Raw genomic sequence first — 6,000 nt, 5'->3', positions numbered from 1 at the left:
TAAGTATTTTATGTTGTCTAGAATTATTTTAAGTAGAATTTCTCTTTCTGTCTCTTGCTGCTGGATTTTGTTTATAATATATATATGTGGAAATGCTTATGATTTATGTGGTTTTATTTTGTATCTTGCAACTTTTCTAAAGTTAATAATTGTTTCAACTAGTTTTTAGTTGATTCTCTAATATTTACTAAGTATACCATCATATCATTCACAAAAATATATAGTTTATTTTCCTCATTGACTATTTAAACTCCTGCAATTGATTTTTCTTCGATTATTGCTAACATGACAATTCTAGTACAATATTAAATTAATACTGATTGTATAGGGAATCCTTGCTTCACCCCTGACCTTATTGGGAAGACTTCTAACTTAATGATTGGGTGTCTTTAAAGGAATAGATAATGGTGACAAGGAAATTGAAGAATCATACAAATATGTGGAGTTTCCTCAAAAGAGAACATGGTGCTAAATGATAGCATCAGAAGTATCTCTAAGTGGCAATAAAGGAGTATGTCAACCTCTGTCTTAGCCTGGTATAAAAGGAGGCATAAGAGAAAGAATAACAAACACTGGAAGGGGTGGTTGGACACGAGAAGTTATCTTTAAAAAAAAACAGCTTTCTGTGAGTGCCAGAAGTAGAAAAAGTAATAGAGAAAGTTACCAGCATGGAAGCAAATTGTAAAGAGGAACATTTCCCAGTTCACAGTGGAAGAAAAGAGAATAGAAGAGATACTGAATAAAGATAGGGATGAGTCATATAGTAAGAGTACAGGAAAAGACAGCAGAGACAGCAAAGACTATGAATCACAGGGCTTAGACAAACAAAAAGTGGGAGTTTACTATCTACAGGACAGAGAAAGTACCAGTTGACCAGACAGAGGATAGGAGGGTCCATATTAATGATGTTTGGGAAGGTCAAGTGACAAAAGAGACCACTAATTCAAGGCTAAAGGCCATTTTTCTGTTGCACTACAGTCTATAAGGGTGATGGTCCATGTAGACTGAGTTGGCCATTTTGCAAAGGATGCCACTATTCAAAAGGGGAATGTGGTCACATTACTCCATATTCTTTCTCCATAATAGTCCCAATATGGAATGACAAGTCTGATTAGGGCCATACAGTATGGCTAATTGGCAAGAACTGTGTCTCTACTTAACCCAGCAACATCAGCTTCCAATTACTTCTACCCTTACCACTGACACATTTTTTTCATTGAGCAATGTTTAAAAATAGATGGAATCATTTTATAAGTACTTAAAACATTTTTCAACATATAAATACTTCCACCTCAGCCTAAGAAAGAAAAAGACCTTTAAAAAGTCTTAAAATAATTAATTTTTTTAAAACCCTTACCTTCCATCTTGGAGTCAATACTGTGTATTTGCTCCAAGGCAGAAGAGTGGTAAGGGCTAGGCAATGGGGGTCAAATGACTTTCCCAGGGTCACACAGCTGGGAAATGTCTGAGGCTAGATTTGAACCTAGGACGTCGCATCTCTAGGCCTGGCTCCCAATCCACTAAGCTACAAAATAATTTAAAATAACCTTAGATGCTATTTCCTTGAATTTCCTTTTTCCTGGAAAGCTTTTCCTTCAGTTTTATCTTCTCTGTGGAAAACAAATTGCATGTGAATAAGAAAAAAATTATTTTTATACTAATTGTCAGTTAGCAATGTAATTTCTTTATTTCTTCTTTGAGACCTACAGTAAAAATATTATTCTTCCCATAACTTAGATGAAGAAATTGAGGCTCATAACATGTTCATTGACATGACTAAAGTCATTAAGGGTCAGAGCTAAAACTCTGGTCTTCAACCTAGTTCATCCACTGCAAAGAGAATGCTCCTTTCAACCCCAATATCCAGATTTCTTTTTTAAATGTAAAGATGTCTATTTCATGTATATGTATGCATATATATAAATGTGTCTTTTGAAACTGATTCCATGTAATTGAGAAAATAAAATACAATTGATTAAAAAAGGAAATATATTTGATGTATTCTTAGAATATTGATTCTATTATCTAAATAATAAATCTTGAGAGAAAAATTTAGAGATGTTTTAAGATGGCAAAATTTGAATAATTTAAAAAATAATATTAAATATACCCAAATAAAACTTTTTAATTCTTCCAAAGACATCACTTATGTCAGTACTCTCTGTGATAATATAAAAAATAACCCCTCCATTCCTAGTACATGGTTTAATGAGTTGCTGCAGGCCAAAAAATCATCAATCTATGGCCACTATCTAAGAACAAGCCTCTGTGAATGTAGCTGTGCTGGTCTTCAATTGATAAACATAGTCAATTACCAGGTCTGTCATAGAAGCCTTTCCAGCATGTCAGGATCTGTCAGAGTTTGTGCATAGAAGACATAATAATTGCAACTCACATTTAATTATACTTTAAGGTGTGCAGAGCCCTTTAGAATCATTATATGAAGGAACTAATAAGGCAACTAGGTGGCACAGTGGATAGAGTACTGAATCTGGAGTCAGGAAGATATGAATTCAAATCCTGCCTCAGACATAAAATAACTATAAGGGCAAGTAAAATAATACCCCCATATCTGCAGTTTCCTTGTCTGTAAAATGAGGATAATAAGGGCACCTACCTCATAGAATTATTTCAAGATCAAGTGAAATAATACATGGTATCCCCAAATTCTTAGCACAGTCTTAATAAACTTTAATAATTAAAACTACTAAGATTGTTGTGACACCTTGTATGTGTAAAGCACTTGGAAAAATTCATATAATTTTATATTAAAGTCCTATATAATCACATCTCTAAAATCTCATTTGACTCTTACAATCTTCCTGTCAGGCAGGTTCTGTTATTAACTCCATTTTACAGGTGAAAATAATTGAGTCCAAGAGAATTTAAGTAAGTTGAGCAAGGTAAAACAGCTAGCCATATATTCTTACTTCCAAATGCAAATGTTTATCAGCTACATCTCATTGCAAGCAGTCTTCATAATATTTTTGCTTTGTTTCAAAAGCTTTTCATTAAAGTAGAAGAAGCTGTGGTGGGGGAGTAGAAGGAAATCTCTTTTTTATGAAATTTCTTAGCTTTGAAGAGGACATCACTTTTCTACTACAATGAAATATGAAATTAAGACTTTGGACTTAACAAAACAAACATTTTTTAGATATTTTAAAGACTTTCACATTCTCACTTTATGAAATAATTAAGCAGATATCAAACTTTGGGGGATTTTTTTCCTTCCTTTATTTAAAAACTATTTTATTTATAAATGGCCTGCACTTTAGAAAACTTGTCAATTTCTTTTAAATACTTTCTTCTGGTGAAAGATGTAAGGGATTCATTTTCCTGATACATTTTCACATGGAGTTTTAGGTTTACTATATGTGCTCTTCTCATTATCTTTATCCCATAGAAACTTTCCCAATATAGATCTGTCTCCACTGTGATTTTTATGGCTATGAAAAATTTTGATGTCTCCCAGAATTACTGGCATTCTGATTACGCTAGCCTCTTGGATAGAGACCATGAAAGCTTTTAGCTTATGTAAGTACTATATGAAGAAATTTTATAGAATGATATGTGAAACAATTCAACTTTAAACCAATCATCATTTATTGAGATACATTGAATTTTGTAGGTCAGTTTTCCTGGCTCTCTAGTTCCACTGTAAATGTATATTTCATACTTGTTCATGGAACTATATTTTGGTTTTCTTTTTCTTTTTTTGAGATGTTGACTGTCATTAACAAGTGGTTCCCAAAAAATCTTTTGTGGCTATTTGTATGTGGAAACTACTGCTGGAGTCAAAATGTTTTTTTCTCATGAGAAAATTGTAGTGAATGCTGCTTAACACCTCTCTTGTTTATCAGAACATCTAAAGATTTCAAAATGCTGCATGAACTGTAATATTTTACCTAGTATACCAAGAAACATTTTGATGTCATTGAATCCATAATATGAGCTACCTCCATAATTTAGACCATAATATTTTTATACCTTCTAATCCTATGGAATTCTTATCCTAATTTTTACTGTCTTTCTGGAAATCATTCAAAGAACAGCTACCCAACCAATAAATGTATTCCTCTAACTCTTTTAGTGTTTCAAGAGTACCAATGCAGCACATGGATAACTGCCTCACATTTTTCCATCAAAAAATATCCTTGATATCAGGCTTATGTCACTTCTCAGAGGCATATAAACATTGGGAATATGCTACATCTGATTTACCCAGGAAGTGTCTTTTCATTGTCTTTGGATCATTTATAATTCTATTTATCCCAAGATTATCCCAAGAAATATAAGGTTAAGTGGAATGCCATAAAAAAATCCTAGATTTACATATTATAATTGAAAAGATATCATGGAAGTTATCCAAACTCATACACAAGTTGGAATTCCATTTTCAGTATTACAAACAAGGAATCATATCAGCTTTACTTGAGAATTTCAAATGCAAGATAGTTCACTTCAGGAAACAGTCTATTCCAATTTCAAACAGTTTTAATTTTTCTGTCTTTCTGGAATCTCCCTCTGTGCAATTTTCAGATATAGCTTTACCCTTTGGGGCTAAAAAAACTTCCTCTTCCATGAGAGTGCTTCAAATTCTTCAGGAGAGCAGTCTTGCCCAATCTCCCGACAAGTCTTCTCTTGCCTTAAACAGATAACTGACAAGAAATTAAAGGGTTTTTTTCCCTCTAGCAGTCCTTTGAAGAGGACCCTAAGCATCTCCCTCTTCCTTGGAGGAAGCAGGACAATCTTGTTTTTTCCCTATTTTTAAACAAACCATTTATAAAATACATAATGTGATAGTAATTATTCACAGTGTAAATATATCCAATCCATTCTTATTTCAATTAAGTTCAAATGCTCTGGTACACTTAAAATAGTTAACTTTATGAAAAGTTGAGTTACATGAAACTTTTTGAGCCTCTCCAATACATCTTCAAGAGCTCCAATGTCTACTTCTTTGCTTCTCTGATTCAAAAGTTCTAGAAATTTTCTATTGCTTCTATTTAAAAAAATTTTTTTCTGTTTGCCATTTAAAATTCTTAGCAATCTGACTTCATCCCATATTTCCAGGCCATTAAGTACATGTTATAGGCTCTGTTCTAATACACGTTATTCTGTATCCCATCTCTATTCTGCTACATATACTAATGCCATGAATGGAATACAATAAATAGAATAAAAGGAATACTATTTACTTCCATTCACGGAATCCCTTCAGAATTTGACTAACTTGCCATCTGCCCCATGAGACCTTTCCAGAACCCTCCAGTTATGAAGGCCACTTCTGCCACCAACTACTTGGTATTTACTCCATATATTTCATTTTATACATATGTAATATAAATATATACTTATTAAATTATGTTTTTAAATTTATAAAATATATGTACTTGCATATGTATATATACAGATGTTATTTACCATAATAGAATGTAAGATCCATGAGGTCAAGCACTATTTTATTTTTGTCTTTATATCTCCAACATTTAGCACAGTCCCTTGCACATAGTAGGCACCTAATAAATCTTGTAGATTGATTGGCTGGTTTGATAACATATTTATTAAGTCAAAAAGGTATTGACTAAGAAAAGAATATCTGGAGTTGGGGCAGATTGAAGCCTAGGAATAGATAAAGCATTTGACTATGTAAGGTGCTATCCATAGAATAGTGAGATAGAAGGAACACTTCTTAATATCACTTTTTTTATAAGTATATCTTCTTTAAATTCTAGAAAAGTTAATCTTCTGTGGCAAATATTTACTTTGTGACAAGTTAAGGCAGTGTGATACATGGCAAGGAGTTAGAAGGTCTGGTTTCAAATCCTGCCTCTATCCCTTGTTCCCTTTGTGATTTAGGAAAACTCATTTCTCTGTGCAGGTCTCAGCTTCCTCATCTATAAAGAAAGACCATAAAGAAGTGACTTTCTCATAAATTTCTCTTTTTTTCATATGAATAGAAAGTAATTAAGACCCAGAGATTACTTCTTACATTTACGG

This window comes from Monodelphis domestica, chromosome 1 (assembly GCF_027887165.1).
Source record: "Monodelphis domestica isolate mMonDom1 chromosome 1, mMonDom1.pri, whole genome shotgun sequence".
In the NCBI taxonomy this organism is placed as follows: Eukaryota; Metazoa; Chordata; class Mammalia; order Didelphimorphia; family Didelphidae; genus Monodelphis; species Monodelphis domestica.
This window is presented reverse-complemented; position numbering follows the sequence as displayed.